Source organism: Vicia villosa, linkage group LG7, assembly GCF_029867415.1.
Source record: "Vicia villosa cultivar HV-30 ecotype Madison, WI linkage group LG7, Vvil1.0, whole genome shotgun sequence".
NCBI lineage: Eukaryota > Viridiplantae > Streptophyta > Magnoliopsida > Fabales > Fabaceae > Vicia > Vicia villosa.
Genome location: NC_081186.1, coordinates 123,606,494 through 123,628,364, shown reverse-complemented (window position 1 = coordinate 123,628,364; position 21,871 = coordinate 123,606,494). Strand labels below are relative to the sequence as shown.

General features: G+C 35.2%; 1 pseudogene; it reads left to right on the top strand.

The window, feature by feature from the left end:
- The first annotated feature begins 11,488 nt into the window (after positions 1 to 11,488).
- On the top strand, positions 11,489 to 18,863 carry LOC131620129 (F-box/FBD/LRR-repeat protein At3g26920-like; annotated as a pseudogene).
- The last annotated feature ends 3,008 nt before the right edge of the window (positions 18,864 to 21,871 follow it).

Below are 21,871 nucleotides of genomic sequence, written 5' to 3'. Positions count from 1 at the left end.
TGTTTTAGATTACAGATTTCATCATGAATATCTGAAATACGAAATACATCACCTTGGTAAAATCTTTCCTTCAATTTGTTCCACATATCTGCTGCATTGTCCATCCAAAGTATCATCTGAGCAATTTCCTGGTCTACTGAGTTCTTGATCCATGACATAATCATGGTGTTACACCTATCCCAAGCTATGTGAAGGTGGAGAAAAACACAAGAAAGTGGGGATTGAATTGTGTTCTTTATCAGTTTAAATTTCCCTTTCTTTAATTTCTTCTCTTTCTCTTAGTATCTCATCTTCGGGATATGCTTTTAATATTGCGGAAGCATGCTTGGAATGGAGTTGCATAGCCAATGAGATATTCAATTTAACTTCTTTGTATCATCAGAACTTCTGACTTGTCTCAGTACAGTTCTAAGGATATTCTGCGTGAATGTTCAGAGTAAATTGAACTATGCAGAAAGCAAAAGACACGTTTATTTTTATCCCGGTTCACCTTCTAAATAAGGCTACCTCCATTCCACCTTCTTCAGGTGATTTGCCTCTCAACAGAGGTCTTAATCCACTATAACCAAACCTGATTACATCTGCACGATCCTCCGCCGTGACTAACAACCTGTACAGCCAACTGTTGTGACTAACTCTGCACAAGCTACCCACAAGTGACTAACCCATAGATGACTGAACCGTTCAGTGATCCCATTTGGATATAACGTTCATCAATCTAGTAACCTGCACAACAACACGTTGTGACTAACTCCCTGCACAGCTCTCTGCTGTGACAAACTGCAATGATTTGTTCAGTGATCTCCAAGAGATATAACATCCATTGACTCCTGGAATTTTGACCATCACTTGGTCTCCAAGAGAATTTCCACAATAACCGCATCCACTATCTTCTCAAGCTTCTGACCTTAAATGGTCGCTCAAGGCATCTTCTGGAGATTACATGTGTGCGTGCTTCTGACCATCAATGAGCTGATATCTTTATAAAACCCCTTGCTGAAGATAGGTTTAAGTTCATTCTGAAGAACATTGTCATGGATTTATGCCCAGAATGAAGTTTTGTGATGATCTGATATGTGGATTAGTCTGAAGATTATGCTTTATTTATTTTTTGTATTTTTACCTATCAGATGTTCTGATTATGTATGTTCATATGGATACTCTGAAACTGTTATCACTAACGTTTCATGTGCCTAAGTATGACTCAGAACTTCTGTTAAAGCAAAACAACTGTCACCAGCTACCTCAAGATGATGACCACGTGTTCACTCATTCTGAAGGGACAAGCATGCGTGCAGTTGATGAGACGCCGCCCTAGGTAACTGTGCAAAATCTTTTCAAATATCAAGCTATCCTCCACTAACGTCTTTCAGCATTTATGATAATTGATTCAGATTCTATAACTGTCTCATTCATAACTCCATTGCATCTTCATTTCAAATCCGTCTCTATATATTCCATTTTAATTTCATCTTTTCCCTCTTTCCATTCTCTTTATTCATTTGTTTATGCATTCTCTGTCTCTCTTTTGTCTCTATCAAAATCCAAAACCCAGAAAGCTCAATTGTTCATCAATGGCTTCGTCTTCAGTTCAACCATCTTCGTCTTCTTCTCAGCAACAACAACAACAACCACCACCAACAGTCAACCCTCCCCTAAAAACATGTCTCATTCCTATGGCTGAATTGGAAGTTTTAGGGGAACTTATGGTAGATTTTGATAATCTTCAAGAACACAATTTCAACTTGAAGAACAACATGTTAGTTCAAGGCTGGGAAACGTTCTTTGATCGTCTCATTGGACCAGTTTACCCAGAATTGGTGAAAGAGTTTTGGGTTCATGCTACGTTAACTCCAAAAGCCATTCTCTCTTTAGTTTCGGGTAAAGAGATCTCTATTACAGAAAACCTAATTAGAAGGTTACTAAATCTGGACGGTTACTTTGGTGCTATTGGAGAAATTGTAGGCAGAACAGACTGGGATGCTGTTTATGCTGAAATCTTCGCCTCTGGAGAGATTTCTACAAATATCAAGGATCTAAAGCCTCCTTATAGAATCAAGGCCAAGATTCTTATGGGATGTATCTACCACAGAAAGGCTTTTGTCTCTCCAAACTACGTCAATCAAGATCAACAATACATTCTGTATTGCATTGGGAAAGGCCAAAGTGTTAACCTACCATACATTCTGTTCATCCACATGTGGAATCATGTGAAGGATTCTAGAGAACCAACAAGGCTGAAATCTCAGAAGATCAAAAGAAACATCACCCCTCTGGGAAGACTTATTTTTGATATTCTGACTGAGACTGGTATAATACAAGCTCTGGGAGAAGATGGAACTATTAAAGATCTGGAAGCAACGTGTGGGAGCACTATGAATGCTCACACTATGAAGAAAATGAAACTAATCCAGAGTATTACCTCTCCTCCCAAAGTGGTAAATGAGATTCTGTCCAAAAGGATTCCTGCTCTTGATGACTTTGAGTTATTCTTCAAGAATGAACATCCTAACACCATCCTCTTCTATCTGGAATCTTGCCTAAAAGATGGCTCAGGGTTTGATCCATCATGGCTAAGCAACAAAATCCTTCCTACTATAAATGATTCCGCTCCATCTAAGAAAAAAGAGAAGAAAAGAAAGTCCACTAGAGATGGTCCTTCAAAGCCTCTGAAGAAAAAGAAGAAAACTTTAGGTATCTCTATAGCTGAGTCTGTACCTCCTGAACAACCAGAACACCAACTTGACTCTGATAAACCTAATCATGAACCCCTCAAGGTTCCTAGATCATCTTAATCTCTTAGGCAACTAATAGATGACATAGATAATATAGATACCTCTATTCTTCATGATGACTCTGAACCAGAACAACCACCAGAACAATAACCTAAAACCACCAAACAATCCACTAAATCTCAACCTTTTGTTTCCATCCACTCTAAAGGAAAATAGCCTATCAATTCCTCTTAACCCATTCTAAATCCACAACCTCTGAACACCATTTTCCCACCTCTACCAAATGAAAACATTTTCTCCTCTGCTCAACCTCAACCTTCTGAAACTCAACCACAACCCACCTCTCCATTATCTGATCCCCACCCAGAAGTTGACATTCGCGTTTACTGTAACTTCTCTGACCCATCTTCACCCTCATCATCTGACTCCTTCTTTCACAAACAGCGCCCCTCTGAACCTACCCCCCAAAATCCTTCATCTGAACCAGTTGTTGTAGTCTTAGACTCTGACAACGAAGCAGAATCCTCACCCCTCACATCCTCTTCAAACACTTCACTTCTGTTTGAAAGACCCCCTGCACCATATCTCATCTCTCACCCAGATGAACAAATTTCCTTCATCAGACCCAACCTGTAACACCCTTCTAAAACCCCCACGGAAAAATATAATAAAAATTCAGAGTAAACATGAAATACAAGGATGTCACAACTTCTTTAATATAAAATACTATAGTCATTTGTCATGCCACACGAGGAACCATTTAACATAAATACAATTCATGTTCAACACAGCGGATTATAATTCATAACATTGCATATTCATCATCATTCATGCAAGTTCTCTAATACAATTATAAACAACAAAGACCGACATAATAATTCGTCTCTAAACTAGCGTTCCCCAGTGTTACAATCAGAGCATGACTCGACACGAACTAAGGGCTAGCCTATAAGCTATCTTCACCCAATCAAGACGCCGCTACATCCTTAATCTGAAATCATCAAAGTAAGGGTGAGTTTCATTCGAATTAATAAGCATTATGCAATCATAAGCAATAAAATCTCATAGTAATTATCATCCACTCAATCATACATATAATCAGAATTATTACAACAAGTAAACATCAATCCAACAATATTGGCCATCGGCCCACAACTCATCAATTATACCAATGATCAAGTTATATTAACAACATATTCTTAATACATCAATCATATAAACACACCAAGGCATAACACTGAATTCCATCCAATCATGTTATAACCAATGCATATGATTAAACTGACACTATGCATGTGGTACCATACATGGGATATACCCATCCAACTGATATCCTCATCACTGAGATACAGTTTAACCAGCACCGATTCCACACACAGGGAATCATGCTCACCAAATATCCAGCACCGATTCCACACACTGGGAATCATGCTCACCAAAATATCCAGCACCGATTCCACACACTGGGAATCATGCTCACCATTTTGATCCACTTTCATCACCGGGATCCATCACCAAAAATGTATGCCAATGAATGCAACATATAACATGCTTACAACATCACCAATCCGATGTAACACATCGTCTCATTATCATCACCAAATCATCACCAATAAGCATGTATATATTCTTAGCATTCATACAAACATATCACACATACATTCACCACAGTTCACATGTTAATATTAACAGTATATTAACTTTCATAAATCATCAATCATCACCACGTTCATACATCGTTACATCTAACATCATTGCACACAATGTAACCAATTATCAAAACAACCCAACAACATAATCACAAAACATGTATTCATTTACGACATGTTATAAACCAACATCACCCAATGAATATCACAATCTCATCACCAATACAGAACATGCATCAATAGTCATATATATAAGCACATATACATATACTATCTTTCAATTCATTAATAATTAAATCGAGTTTAAAAAGTAAAGTTGACTATTGTCCATTTTATCAATTCATCAGATAAAGCATCTCATTAGCTTCGCAACGCCCAAAACGGCACATAAATCGGATACTCAGATCAAAAGTTATGAGTTTTCAAAGATAAAACATTTTTAGGAAAAGTGCTGCAGGAACGGGGTTGTCCCTACGTGGGAACCGGTTCCTGGCAGCTTCAAAAGTCTCGTCTCTGGTTTTTACTATGGGGAACCGGGTTGTCCCTACATGGGAACCGGTTCCCAGCTACCCAGAACCCATATTTCTCTGTTTTTACAAGGGGGAACCGGTTCGTCCCACATGGGAACCGGTTCCTACGTACCTGCACAGCAAAAATCACCATTTTGACAGCATTTACCATATCCCAATACCCCAATTTCAGGTACATACGAACATACACACAAATATCATTGTTTTTCACACAATTACACATTTCAAACAAGTTATTGACATGTATTAACATCATATATCACAAGTATCAACAAAATCATGCCAATTCATACAAGATTATCAAAACCTAACAAAATTCCCAAACCCGACACGTACGATTGAACTAGACAACAATCCTAATCAATCATACTACCTACAATCACATAAGGAATACTAACCCGAAGAATCCCCCCTTACCTCAGAGTCGAACTTCGAAGGTTCTCTTCCCCTTTGGCTCTTCTCACTTTCACGTGTTCTCCTTTCTTCAGACTCAGTTCCTGCTTCTCCTTCCTCTTTTCCCCAAATTCCTTATTTTATGAAAAATAAAATAAATATTATAATGGGCTTGCTTAGTCAACACCCCCTCTTCTGCTAATCACCACTCTAGGCCCAAATGTCAATATTTCACCATTTTCCAAATAATTCCAAATAAAAATACTAAAATTCCAATTATTTAATTTAAATCCAAATTAAATTAGTAAACTGAAATTATGGGGTGTTACAACTCTCCCCCACTAAAAGAGTTTTCGTCCTCGAAAACATACCTTAGACGAAAAGTCTCGGGATAGGAGTACTTCATTTGACTCTCCCATTCTCCGTTAACACTTTCTTAGTCGAATCTCCAAGTTCATCTGACATAACCAACATAAGCATGTCTCATGCATTCAATCTCAGCTCTTACGTCGCATTTGACCATCCCCAGGTGTACCACTCGCTATAACTCCAACGGTTAACAACAATGAAACTTCGAGGTGCGTCCCATACAATACGCTCAACAACTGAATAATACAATTACACGATCCATGGTATGATCGCAACTGATCAACACTGTATTAATAGATTCCATTTACTCACGTACCAACCTTAGGCACACTCTTGCAATTGAGCGATAAAGTAATACTTACACTTACTCAGAGCAAATTCCCGAGTTACTTCATCTATTAAAAACATTCCCACTATCGGATCAAGCACACATCAGTAGTTATAATTACATAGCTCATCATCCTCAATATACCATTGCTTACAAGATAGCTCAACTGAGTCCCACTCTCCACTAAGAATCAAATCAACTTCGTCCTTCGTAGAGTATAATCCCTCATTATATTTAGAAATTTACATAACACCTTACAACAGTACAAAATTATTATGGCATTACATAGTATCAACTCGTTGTCTTAACTTCTCCGAACACATACTCATTAACTACATTCAACCATAATAGGATATCCATCATCTCGGCAATTATTCAAAAGGGTTCTAATCCTTTGGCACGACATCCTTATGTCTACGAGATTCCAAATCCAACCTATAGATCAACATATATTCTCCATGTAGAACCCCGACATATTAATTCTCACTGCTCACGAGTAGCACTCATAACACCACTTTACATCATACTTTCGCTGTACGACTACGACTACTCGTCTTAAGTCACCGTCCAATGCTTTGCACCCCTTCATAATCACTTCCTCATAAGTTCCCACAATATGGCGAGTGGTCATTCTCACATCTCAGCATTCATCACATCTTATACCATTAAGGTAACAAGCAATCTTATACTATCTTTATAATTCCGCCTATTATCAACAAGAGATTAAGGGTGATCAAGTCCTCAATTTGTCAATAGATAGCCGACAATCATATTTAAGCATAGACCGTTGTTACTACATAATAGCGTCTTTTCCGAGTTTGCACCCAAACTCATTAACATTGTCATAGTCTAATAATTCTCTATGGTGTCCTTCTTCTAGAATATTCTTTCTCAACCCGGTAACACGCGGAACACAACAGCGACCACCAACCTCATTATACCATCCTCGTCAATTCTGAGTCCGTCATCTTTACCTTGGTAATCCAAAGTCGACTTATCGATCAACTCAACATCAGCTTTCTGACTTTCTCTATTCTCGTCTAGAATACCATTAGTCAGTTTCAGTATACCCAATCTAACATTATTAGGAGCACCTTCTCATACCAAACTTAATTCTCTGAATTGTTCAATTAAATCCAACTCTTTCTCCATCAGCATCGATCTTTTTAGAGGTTCCCTACTCAGTGCATTGACACAACATCTTCCTCACCAAGATGATAATCCAAGAAAAATCTAACCATGTCTATTGCTTCACATTAAGCCCTTGCTGATCAAACAGGTACTCCAGACTCTTATGATCACTAAACACTTCCAATCTCAACCATACAAATAATGTCACTGCAACATCAAAACAAAACCATGGCTGCCAATTCTAAATCATGAGTCAGATAATTACTTTACTGCGCTTTCAATCGTCCCGACGCATAAGTTACTACTTACTGGTTTTACATCAATACACCATCCAAACCCATCAACGACGCATCACAATATACCACAGATGGTTCCAAAGTCTATTTCACTTTTTTTTCTACTGATTCCATCATCGCTCAAATCCATTAATACTTAAATCATCTTTATCATCTTATTCATCAACGACATATTCTACTCGACTTCGTTCCGAACAATCGCGGTAATAGGCATTCCTATTCAACACTTGTTCGTGCTTATTTAACCGACATCATCATATCTCCTCATAGGACCAGTCTATGGTATTTATAACTCTCCCATAAGGTAGAACATAATTTCACCTCTTCGTAGTCTCAAACGACACTCTAATCCGATACTTAGAGCTCAAGATATGAATGTTTCTAATTGTTATCCAAAATACAATACCGACACCATGCAGCGACACCTTAAATGATATTTCCAAAACTCCGCAAATGGTACACTTAATTCCTAAAATTGCTTCTCAACAAGCCTCCTCATTATTCCTTTATTCTGTTCAACTCTGACACTGACATCCCATGTCGCACCAACGAACAATCTAGTTCTAAGGACAAGTGTAACCGTAACTTCACCTCTTTCTAACATCATCCTGACACAATTAAACATGTTACAGCTGCTGCAACCATTTTTATAACAAAGTTCATCTCGTTAGCTTTCCGACGCTTCAAACGGAACTCAAATCGGATGTCCAGAACTCCAGTTATGAATTTTCGAAATTTCATAACAATTCAGCAATCTTCCTGCGATTTGCTTACGGAAATTCTACTCCAAAACTCATTCTTTTCAAATTAATCTCATTATTAACATCATCTTATCACATCTCTTCGCTTCCAAACTTCTTATAACTTAAACAACACATTTCATCGCTGAAGTTCGATTTCTGCAACATCCTGAAACCAAATTCATGTACGCCATCATCAACCTTCTTATCCTTGAGATCATATTCGTCTCTTTGCATTACTCGCACTTCGAAACTTTCTCAACAACATCGATAACCTCTCCCATCATCTCAATTACTTACTAGTAATCCTACGACAAGGTCTACGACAATACTTCTTTTAATCACTGCTTCAACAACAACCTTTTACATAGGGCTACTCATACAACAACATCGCAGTACGTCAGTAGCACTTGAGGCATCACAACTTCCAAATTCCATTTCTCAGAAATAACCATCATCTACTCCGAGACACTCCGACTGAACAACAACCACGGTCTTCAGTCCATGTCACCTTCGCTTCAGAAAACAATAACTCCACACTCTTGTACTACTGCCCCACGCATCTCTCTAACATCTTGCATCTGAGACATATCCGAGAAGCATGACTTCTCCCCCACTAGTTTCAATCCCACTTCAGCAAGCAACAGTTAGAACACACTGAGTACCGACAGTGTTTCACACACATGTCGCATACCGAAAGGAAAATAACAACAAGACTCTGGTCACAAGGACCGACTATGCTCTGATACCACTATTGTAACACCCTTCTAAAACCCCCACGGAAAAATATAATAAAAATTCAGAGTAAACATGAAATACAAGGATGTCACAACTTCTTTAATATAAAATACTATAGTCATTTGTCATGCCACACGAGGAACCATTTAACATAAATACAATTCATGTTCAACACAGCGGATTATAATTCATAACATTGCATATTCATCATCATTCATGCAAGTTCTCTAATACAATTATAAACAACAAAGACCGACATAATAATTCGTCTCTAAACTAGCGTTCCCCAGTGTTACAATCAAAGCATGACTCGACACGAACTAAGGGCTAGCCTATAAGCTATCTTCACCCAATCAAGACGCCGCTACATCCTTAATCTGAAATCATCAAAGTAAGGGTGAGTTTCATTCGAATTAATAAGCATTATGCAATCATAAGCAATAAAATCTCATAGTAATTATCATCCACTCAATCATACATATAATCAGAATTATTACAACAAGTAAACATCAATCCAACAATATTGGCCATCGGCCCACAACTCATCAATTATACCAATGATCAAGTTATATTAACAACATATTCTTAATACATCAATCATATAAACACACCAAGGCATAACACTGAATTCCATCCAATCATGTTATAACCAATGCATATGATTAAACTGACACTATGCATGTGGTACCATACATGGGATATACCCATCCAACTGATATCCTCATCACTGAGATACAGTTTAACCAGCACCGATTCCACACACAGGGAATCATGCTCACCAAATATCCAGCACCGATTCCACACACTGGGAATCATGCTCACCAAAATATCCAGCACCGATTCCACACACTGGGAATCATGCTCACCATTTTGATCCACTTTCATCACCGGGATCCATCACCAAAAATGTATGCCAATGAATGCAACATATAACATGCTTACAACATCACCAATCCGATGTAACACATCGTCTCATTATCATCACCAAATCATCACCAATAAGCATGTATATATTCTTAGCATTCATACAAACATATCACACATACATTCACCACAGTTCACATGTTAATATTAACAGTATATTAACTTTCATAAATCATCAATCATCACCACGTTCATACATCGTTACATCTAACATCATTGCACACAATGTAACCAATTATCAAAACAACCCAACAACATAATCACAAAACATGTATTCATTTACGACATGTTATAAACCAACATCACCCAATGAATATCACAATCTCATCACCAATACAGAACATGCATCAATAGTCATATATATAAGCACATATACATATACTATCTTTCAATTCATTAATAATTAAATCGAGTTTAAAAAGTAAAGTTGACTATTGTCCATTTTATCAATTCATCAGATAAAGCATCTCATTAGCTTCGCAACGCCCAAAACGGCACATAAATCGGATACTCAGATCAAAAGTTATGAGTTTTCAAAGATAAAACATTTTTAGGAAAAGTGCTGCAGGAACGGGGTTGTCCCTACGTGGGAACCGGTTCCTGGCAGCTTCAAAAGTCTCGTCTCTGGTTTTTACTATGGGGAACCGGGTTGTCCCTACATGGGAACCGGTTCCCAGCTACCCAGAACCCATATTTCTCTGTTTTTACAAGGGGGAACCGGTTCGTCCCACATGGGAACCGGTTCCTACGTACCTGCACAGCAAAAATCACCATTTTGACAGCATTTACCATATCCCAATACCCCAATTTCAGGTACATACGAACATACACACAAATATCATTGTTTTTCACACAATTACACATTTCAAACAAGTTATTGACATGTATTAACATCATATATCACAAGTATCAACAAAATCATGCCAATTCATACAAGATTATCAAAACCTAACAAAATTCCCAAACCCGACACGTACGATTGAACTAGACAACAATCCTAATCAATCATACTACCTACAATCACATAAGGAATACTAACCCGAAGAATCCCCCCTTACCTCAGAGTCGAACTTCGAAGGTTCTCTTCCCCTTTGGCTCTTCTCACTTTCACGTGTTCTCCTTTCTTCAGACTCAGTTCCTGCTTCTCCTTCCTCTTTTCCCCAAATTCCTTATTTTATGAAAAATAAAATAAATATTATAATGGGCTTGCTTAGTCAACACCCCCTCTTCTGCTAATCACCACTCTAGGCCCAAATGTCAATATTTCACCATTTTCCAAATAATTCCAAATAAAAATACTAAAATTCCAATTATTTAATTTAAATCCAAATTAAATTAGTAAACTGAAATTATGGGGTGTTACACAACCCACCCCCACCTTCTGTTGATATTCGTTTTCAATTGTTAAAACATAAGGTACAGTCTGGGTTAGATTATCTGAAGACTACCTATAAATCTAAGCTGGATCATGTGGCTGCTGGAAAGCTCTGGAAGGCTTTCTCTAAGGATGTGCAAACATATTTTTGGATCTCCAGAATGACTGTCTTGCCGCTGCTCCTGGTCCTGCTGGACTGCCTCTAGAGTATGGTGATGGCAAGTATTTTCACCCCATCTTGAACTAGAAACCTCTGGAGGAAGCTCAGTATGTTGATGAGATGGAGTTGGATTCTGATGATATAGAACTTGATAACCCTATCCCCTTGATAGTCTGGACTCCAAACAAGCCTCTGGTTACTCCTAAGGAATTTGCAGTTCTGACTGGAGAAATGGAGACGTTGTTCGATTGGTTCAAGGAGAACCCTGTTGCTGATCAAATTGTTCCAGCCTCTGCTCCAACTGTTGTCCCTTCAACTTCTGTAGTGTTGGATACTCTAAAGGAACTTCAGCAAAATCAAGCAACTGTATTCAGTCGTCTGGCACAGCAGGATGAAACAAATGCTGAGTTCAAGACTTGGATGCAAAGATATGAAGAAGCTTCCAAGAAGCAGGCAGAAGGCACTACTGAGATCAAGAATCTGCTAGCATCCTTAGCCTCTAAGCTTACCCAGACTTAATCTGTGTCTTGTGTCTTTAGTAGTTTTCTTTTCTTGTCTGTATCTGCTATGTACTTCCTTCTGATTTATCAATGAAATTTCTTCTTTCATATTTTGTGTCTTTCATCTGAATCTTTTATATATATGCTTTTTGATGTTATGACAAAAAGGGGGAGAAACGTATTATTTGAATTGATTTATTATATCAGTTGATGGGCATAAGTCTCAACATTCCTAACAAAAATTGCAAGTTTTTTGTCTCTGATAGTTTTGCAGGAATGTGATAATCTGAAAAAATTCAAAAAGGGGAGAAACGTATCTTGAGAAAATCTTCCAAAGATTTGAAACAAAAAAAGTTAATGCTCTGATACAAGAAATTGCAAAGTTCTGAAGCAATCTACTTTGATGCTCTGATAAGCTAAGTGTTCTAAAGAAAAATTCAAAGCTTTGAAGCTGTCCAATGGAAGCTCTGAAAGAAAGCTCTAAATCATCTGAAGATAAAGCTCAACGTGAAAGTCTCGTATGAAATGGAAAATACTCAGGGAAGTCTTTTATTTATAAATTATTCTAGTATTAATATCAGGGGAGATTGTTAATCTCAGGGGAGACATATTCACACACTCTGATTAATATGCTTTTATGCTATATCTGTGTATTGTCTTTTTCATCTGATATTCTGGATACAAATTCATATCAATTCTGTATGTTTTTGTCATCATCAAAAAGGGGGAGATTGTTAGAACATGAAATGTTCTGATCAATATTTCTAGTTTTGATGATAACATTATATATGAATTTTGTATAAGACAATGTGGTACTCTAATTATTCACGTTTTCCATTTCAGGAAAAGTCTAAAAGAGTATGCACTAAATCATCACTCAGAAGCTCTGACCCAGAAGATCTGGATGGCTTCATCAGAACATGGTCTAGAAGACATCAGAAAATGGTCTTGAGAAAATTAAAACATGATCTGGGAGGCATCAGAAGATGGCAAAAGGTACAACGTCAAATCTGTCTGACTGACAAAAGGAATGTTAGAAGCTACAAAAGGCAAAGTCAACAAGAGCAGTTGAAACAAGGCTCGAGGTAGTTGACAAAAGAGTAAAACATTAAATGTAGCAGTGTACTATTCACGTAAAGCATTTAATGCTATTCAACGGTCCCTTTTATCACTGCCTATAAATGAGAAGTTCTGCTTGTTGAAAACGTTACACAACACATGCGCTGAGAGTACTTACGTTGTCAAATTGATTCACAAAGTTTTCACACAAACATCAAAGAAACTTCATCTTCAACCTCACAAATATTGTAATATCTTAGTGAATGTTAGAACTTAATCTTGAGAGAAAAATCACTTTGTGATTATAGCTTATTAAGAAACACATTAAACTCTTGTAATATTGTTTACTATTTGTAAAAGGAAATTCCTAGAGTGATCAAGTTGTGATATGTATACTCTAGAAGACTTAGAAGTTGTCTAAGTGGAACATCATTGTAATCAAGGTTGATTAGTGGATTAAATCCTCAGTTGAGGTAAATCACTCTGTAAGGGGTGGACTGGAGTAGTTTGATTAACAACGAACCAAGATAAAAATAACTGTGTGATTATTTTTATCTGCCTTTTTTAGAAACAACCCTTATTCAATCCCCCTTTCTAAGTGTTTTTCACTCCTTCATCACCAAGGAGATATCTTCTGGATCTCAGGACTTCAAGAGGAAATATATTATCTTCGAAAAGGTGACCAAAACACCACTTAGTACTTCACTATGCTCAAGAAAATATGGCAGGAGCTTGACAAATTTTTCCATCTACCTACTTGTATATGTACCATTATCTGCTCAAGTTTGATTTTTTCCAAAATCAAATGCTACAAAGACAATGATCAGGTCATCTGATTCTTAAAAGGGTTCAATGAACAATATGCCGCAGTTCGGTCCCAAATAATGGTGATGCAGCCTCTTCCCCTATCAATAAAGTCTTCTCCATGTTGATCTTTCCGGAACTGCAATATACTCTTCCTATTGAAAATGACAAACTCGTGGCTCAATTCAACAAATCTGCTTCCAAACATCAGTCTTAAGAGACTACTTCCAAAAAATACAGCTCATGTCATGGCAAAGGCTTCAAAATTTTCTCATACTGCAAAAAATTGGGTCATACGATTGAAGTGTGTTTTAAGAAGCATGACCTCCCTCCACATGTGAAGAAGATGCACCTTACTTAAGCCTCTGATGATTCTCTAAATCTTAGTGCAGATGAAGCCTCTGCTTCAACATCTTCAGAGACGATTGCGGCCATATTTACCACAGACCAACAAAAATATCTGCTGGTTATGCTTCAATAACATACTGGTGCCACTCCAAATACTATCCCTCAGTTGCACATAAAAAACCCTCCCACTTCAGGCACTTCTAACGTATCCCTTAGTTCTATTAATACTACCTACATTTTGGATACTAGGGCTACTAATCATGTCTCCCACCTCAATTATGTTTTCACACACCTAATAGAGATTAATCATATAACCATCAAGCTCCCTAATGGAGCCACAACTAAAACTCACCAATCTGGCATCGTGTATTGAAACAATTATTTTCATCTTAATAATGTCTTTTACATTTCTGAAATACATACTAATCTTATCTCTATGCCTAGATTAGCCTCTTCCCTCAACTGTACCATTCATTTCAACTCTTCTGATTGTTTAATACATGAAATTCTTATCTTGAAGATGATTGGAACAATTGAGTAATCCCGTGGCTTATACATTCTCACTTACCCCACTATTCCCACAAATCACCACCTTAATCACCCAATAAATGACAACAAGATTCAATTTAATACTTGTAATAACATTGTGAATCCTTGAGACTTATGGCATAATCGCCTTGGTCACCCTTATGACATTTTGTCCCATATTAATAAAGTTTTTCCTCTACACATTAATTCTAAATCTGCTACTGTCTATGATACTTTTTTTTGGCTAAACAGAAAAGGCATCCTTTGTATAATAACATTAATACATCTTAATCATATTTTGATCTTGTCCACATGGATATTTGGGGTCCTATTTCGACCCCCTCCCATTTTAGTTATAAATATTTTCTTACCATAGTGGACGATCCCAACAGATTATGCTGGATTTTTTTAATGAAATTCAAATCGGAAGCTTCCCATTTAATTGAATGTTTTCTAAAATTTCTCAAAACTCAATTTCAAAAAACTACCAGGATAATAAAGTACGACAATGGCCTCGAATTTCTCATGAAAAACTTTTGTCAATCAAATGGGATCATTCATCAAACCTCTTTTCGTGATACCCCTAACAAAATGGAATTGCAGAACGTAAGCACCAACATCTTTTCAATGTCATACGTGCTTTACTCCTAGAATCTCATCTACCTAAACCTTTTTGGGCTCATGCCCTTTTCCGTGCTATTCATCTCATCAACAGATTACCTTTCAAGCTTTTAAACTTCTCTACCCCTTTCAAAACCTTTACAACACTAAACTTGACTATTCCATAATTAAAGTCTTCAGATGCTTAGACTTCACCTCTACCCCTAGACATAATAGATTGAAACTTGATCCTAGATTTCGCAAATGTTTACATATATGTTTCAAACCAGGAGTCAAGGGTCATATCCTATTTTATCTCCAATCGAAACAAATATTTGTTTCTAAGAACACCATTTTCTTTGAAACACGATTTCCCTACCTTTCCACTCAACAAACCACTTCTTCTAAACCTCCTCCTACCACTTAGCTTGACTTCACCTTTAATTATCTTTTCCCACACCCCTCATATCCTCATATCACTACTGAACTTGCAACCCCCCCCCCCCCCCACATCTGACATACACCTTTCTAGAGAAATTAAAGGAGTCTGATTTTGTTCCATCTATCCATATTCTATTTACTCCATTATAGTGAAAATATGTATGACATCATGATGATTAAATTGTTAATTAAAATGCAAAACCATTGTGTGTTATTGGTGTGATGATTCAATTGCTAATTCTTTTATAAAAATTTACTAAATTTTATTAAACTATTGAATATAATATATTTTATATATAAGAGAAGAAGAATGTATATTTTAATATGAATCTCTAAGGGAGGAAAGAAATATAATTTACTTTTTTAATAATTATTTTGTCAAATACCTTCTTTGACAAGCAATTTTCATTATACGTTTTTAAAATAATCATAATCCGCACTTAAATTTTAAAATACCTATCTTTCTCAACAAATATAGTATATACTGAACTACTCATATTTTAAACAAAAAAATTTCAACAAAGAGTATACGTTAGACTAATTGGCGCGTACTTTCAAAACTATATTTTAGCATCAGACCAATTGACGCATGCATATAACAAATAAAATAAAAATAAATACACATTGGCGTCAAACCAATTGATTCATGCGTATAATAAATACACGATTGCGTTCTATGAAATCCTATTAGATTTGTAGTCTTCTATTTAAAGCACACATCTAAACTAGATTTTAGCATATATATTCTACATGTTGAAACAATCTATCTAACATGTTGTTGTCTAATTTGTTTTACTTAATATTAACGCCAATCATAGAAACTTAAAGAATTAACAAAGTTTTCGGATGCTTAGCCTTAACCTCCACCCCTAGACATAATAGACCGGAACTTGATCCCAGGCCTCGCAAATGTTTACATCTAGTTTTAAAACCAAGAGTTAAGGGTCATATTCTATCTAATCTCCAATCTAAACAAATCTTTGTTTCTAGGAACACCATTTTCTTTGAAACACAATTTCCCTACCTTTCCACTCAACAAGCCACTTCTCTAAAACCTCCTCATACCCTTGACCTCACCTTTAATTATCTTCCCCCACATCCCTCATCTCCTTATATCACTACTGAGGTAATAAAGGAGTCCAACTTTGTTCCATCAATCCATATTCTATTTACTCCATTATATTGCATATATGTATGACATCGTGATGATTAAATTGTTAATTAAAATGCAAATTTTTTAAATATTATTAAATTTATTAAATATTATTAAAATACTGAATATAATATATTTTATATAAAAGAGAAGAATAATGTATATTTTAATACAAGAGATATAAATAGTATAATATGGAAGAAAAGAATAAAATTTACTTTTGTAATTATTATTTTGTCAAATACCTTCTTTTACAAACGATTTCCATAATTCTTTTATAAAATAATCATATTTCACAACTTAAATTTTAAAATAACTATCTTTCTCAACAACTACAGTATATACTAAACTACTCATATTTTAAACAAAAAAAGTTAAACAAAGAGTATACGTTAGACAAATTGGCGCGTACTTTCAAAAGTGTCTTTTAGCATTAGACCAACTGATGCATGCATATAAGAAATAAAATAAAAATGAATACACATTGGCGTCAAACCAATTGATTTATGCATTTAATAAATATAGATAAATGTCAATGAAATTGACACATGCATATGACTCATACATTGACACCAATTAATCTAACACATGCTTTTTTATTTAAAAAAAAGAATATTTGAAACATAGAATGTTTAGTATAAAATTTGAAATTTACTACTTAAATAAATAAGTCCCTCTTGCCGCACACCAACACAAAGAAACACTGGAAAATCCCATTAGCACTCTCGGACGGTGAAAAGCAGCGGCGAAAGGTGACTATCACGATTGCGTTCTTTAAAATCCTATTTCACCATTCATCATATGTATTCTTATTTCTCTAATCAATTTCATTTCCAAGATAATTATCAGTTTTCTTAATAACACCTCAAAGTTATTGTTTTTATTTCCCATTTTTCTTATAGAACTGTTGGTCAGAAAAGAGAGAGAAAGGCTAGAGAGCAAAGACAGATTAAGTGATTTACCAGGTTGCGTTCTTCTTCTCATTCTATCCTTTTTACCTTCCAAACGTGCAGTTCAAACTTGCATTCTGTCCCCAAGATGGCACCATCTTTGGAAGATTCTTCCCACTCTTTGATTAAACTCCTTAACCTTTAAGTATTTCAAGGATTTCACTCCATTAGTAACTCAGATATTGTCTCTTCGAGTTAATTCAACCGCACTACATACTCTCACTTTTTACCGTAATGGTGGAGTCCAACCTCGCCTACTCAAAAGGGTCATTAATTATGGCATTTCACATAATGTCCAACACTTAGACATCTATGTCTCATGTAACATTCAACATTTTCCTCGGACATTATTTTCATCTCACACTTTGACATCTTTTAAACTTTTTCACCCTAACTTTTATTCTATCAGAGAACTATTTCCTTATTCTCTGAATTTGCCATCATTAACGGAATAGCATCTGCATGCGTTTGCCTTTCCTGTTGGCGATGATGGTCGTGTTGAGCCTTTTTCGACATTACATAAGTTGAATACTTTGATCATTGATGATTGTCACCTAGAAAACCTCTGCATATTGAGTACCTCACTTTTCCGTTTAACTATAGTCACCCGTGATAATCCTCCCGATGCTTGTTGTGAAATTGAGTTATCTACTCCAAATCTTTGTATTTTTTCTTTTATTGGTTCTCCTTTTCACAAACTCTATGGGAGCAAAAGCAATTTGTCTTCTATTAAACACATAGATATTGATCTAAGCTTGATGTTAGACTTTACAAAATGTCCGTTGTTTCTACTCAACTGTCTGGTTGAGCTTGTTAATGTTAAGTCAATAACAGTTTCTTCACCAACTCTTCAGGTACTTTTTGGCATATGTATTTTTCTATTGTATTTATAAATTTTGTAAAAGATTTTACTTGTTTTAATCTCACACTAACACACCTTGTTTGCTCAGGTTTTTTCATTAGTTCCTGACTTATTCAAGATTCATCTGCCTTCCTTGTGTAAGTTGAAGTCGCTTAAAGTGAAAAAGAAACAATCTTCATTCATACCTGATTTACTAGTGGACTTTTTGCTCCAAAATTCTCCGTCAACAAAGTTTGACATCATAGATTGATTAAGGTTAGACGTGCATTCAATTTTTTGAAGAAACAGTTTTTGGTTTAGTAATTTTGTTTTTGTATGCATTCTTTTATGTCTTTGGTTATAATTACTTTCAGTGAAAAAAATTATAAAAATCTTATATTATAATTGAACTTATAATTTTTTTTGTTCATTTTGACTTGTGTAGTGAATGTATATAGGCCGGTAAAATGATGACTCATAGATCTTTTTTGTTTTCTCGCGGGATCCCAACTGTGTGTTTGGTGCTGCCTACATAAAGAACAAAAATTTAAAGTTCTATTCAATGTCAAGACATAAACTACTGGAGTCATCGTGATGTTTAATATTTTGTCAAAAATTTGAGCGGTTAAAAGGGTTGTGTGTGTTGATTGTTCATGATGGGTTGTTCAAAGGGTTCTCATTTTGAAATCTTAATTCATATTTTATGATTGACAATGAATGAGTTGTTCTCTCCCTTTGTAGACTGAATTCCGTAATCAATTCTTGTGTTCTTGTTTTTCAATTTTCCTGTTGCGTGCTTGCAATTTGATTTTTGTTTATGTTGTTGCATGATTTTTCTGGTTTATGTGATTTTGCACTTCTGCGTGATTAAATGTTTCTGGTTTACTACATAACTCACAGTACTGGTTCAATGCATTTGTGATTTATGCATTTTTAGTTTGTGCGCGTTTCTCTATAATTGCATTGTGCACGCCGCATTTCTAGTTGTGCATAATCTATTTCGTGTCGTATGCTTAAAATTACAGTTTTGTATGATTATGTGCAAGTGTATTCCCACACTGTTACAATTCTATTTTCTTAGGGTCAAGTCTTCAATATTTTGGGGTAGGTTGTTTCCCATTTGTACCCTCTAAATTGATTATTAGAAAGATCATATTGCAAAACCTATAAATTTGAATATTTCAAAAAGAAATTTATAATTTGCAGATGTTAAATGGATATAAAACTTTGAGATATATTATTAGAAATTTTGAATTTGATATCAGTAAAAATTAATCCTGGACAATAGGTTTCTAAGGGATTAGACAATGAAAAATTTCCTCTATTTTATCTTAATATATGTTAAAGCTTTTTTCCTACACAAGTAACTAGCAGAAATTGATTTCTATTAATGTGAACTTTTATTCATTTGCATTATTATCTCTCTTGTGTATTTATTTTAACTTTTATTTTTATTAACTCCACTCATAATCTTGACCTCTTTGAAATATCTATTAAAGACTTATTAACTTAGTTCTTCTTAGCTTACTATAAGAAAACATCTAAACTGGATTTGTAGTTCTTCTTAGCTTATTAATATATGTGCATTCTTATTAGATTTGTAGTCTTATATTTAAAGAAAACATTTAAACTGGATTTGGGCATCAAAACACATCATGAAGACTGCTAAATATCTTTAACATCTTCTCCATAAAAATAGGTCTTTAATAATTAGTTTCCTAAATATTCTCCATATTTAGAAACTATGAAAATCTTAAAAAAAGATAAAATCTTTTATGCTCAAACTTGGCGCCAGATTGGATTGCATAATATTCTCCAAATTTTGTTTATTTGTAATGACTTAAGAGAAATCCGAAAGCCCAGCTTATCACTCAGTCACGATGTCGGATGATCTTGCATAGGACATGTGTTTTGATATGTTATACCAGTTGCAGTTGGTAGAACATCTTGTTCAATATAATGATTAGCATATATATTCTACATGTTGAAACAATCTATCTAACATGTTGTTGTCTAATTTGTTTTACTAAAATTAATTCCCATCATAGAAACTTAAAGAATTAACAATGTTTTGGGATGTTTAGCCTTAACCTCCACCCCTAGACATAATAGTTCAGAACTTGATCCTAGGCCTCACAAATGGTTACATCTAGTTTTGAAACCAGGAGTTATGGGTCATATCCTATTTAATCTCCAATCCAAACAAATCTTTGTTTCTAGGAACACCGTTTTCTTTGAAACACAATTTCCCTACCTTTCCACTCAACAAGTCACTTCTCCCAAATCTCCTCATACCTTTGACCTCACCTTTAATTATCTTCCCCCACATCCCTCATCTCCTTATATCACTTCTGAGGTAATAAAGGAGTCCAATTTTGTTCCATCTATCCATATTCTATTTACTCCATTATATAGCATATATGTATGACATCGTGATGATTAAATTGTTAATTAAAATGCAAATTTTTTAAATATTATTAAACTACTGAATATAATATATTTTATATATAAGAGAAGAAGAATGTATATTTTAATACAAGAGATATAAATAGTATAATATGGAAGAAAAGAATATAATTTACTTTTGTAATTATTATTTTGTCAAATACCTTCTTTGACAAACGATTTCCATAATTCTTTTCTAAAATAATCATATTTCACAACTTAAATTTTAAAATAACTATCTTTCTCAACAACTACGGTATATACTAAACTACTCATATTTTAAACTAAAGAAATTAAACAAAGAGTATACGTTAGACTAATTGGCACGTACTTTCAAAACTGTCTTTTAGCATCAGACCAACTGACGCATGCATATATCAAAGAAAATAAAAATGAATACACATTTGCGTCAAACCAATTGATTCATGCATTTAATAAATATAGATAAACGTCAATGAAACTGACACATGCATATGACTCATACATAGACACCAATTAATCTAACACATGCTTTTTTATTAAAAACAAGAATATTTGAAACATAGAAAGTTTAATATAAATTTTGAAAATTACTACTTAAATAAATAAGTCCCTCTTGCCGCCAACCAACACCAAGAAACACTGGAAAAACTCATTAGCACTCTCGGACGATGAAAAGCAGCGGCGAAAGGTGACTATCACGATTGCGTTCTTTGAAATCCTATTACACCATTCATCATATGTATTCTTATTTCTCTAATCAATTTCATTTCCAAGATAATTATCAGTTTGCTTAATAACACCTCAAAGTTCTTGTATTTATTTCCCATTTTTCTTTTAGAATTGTTCGTCAGA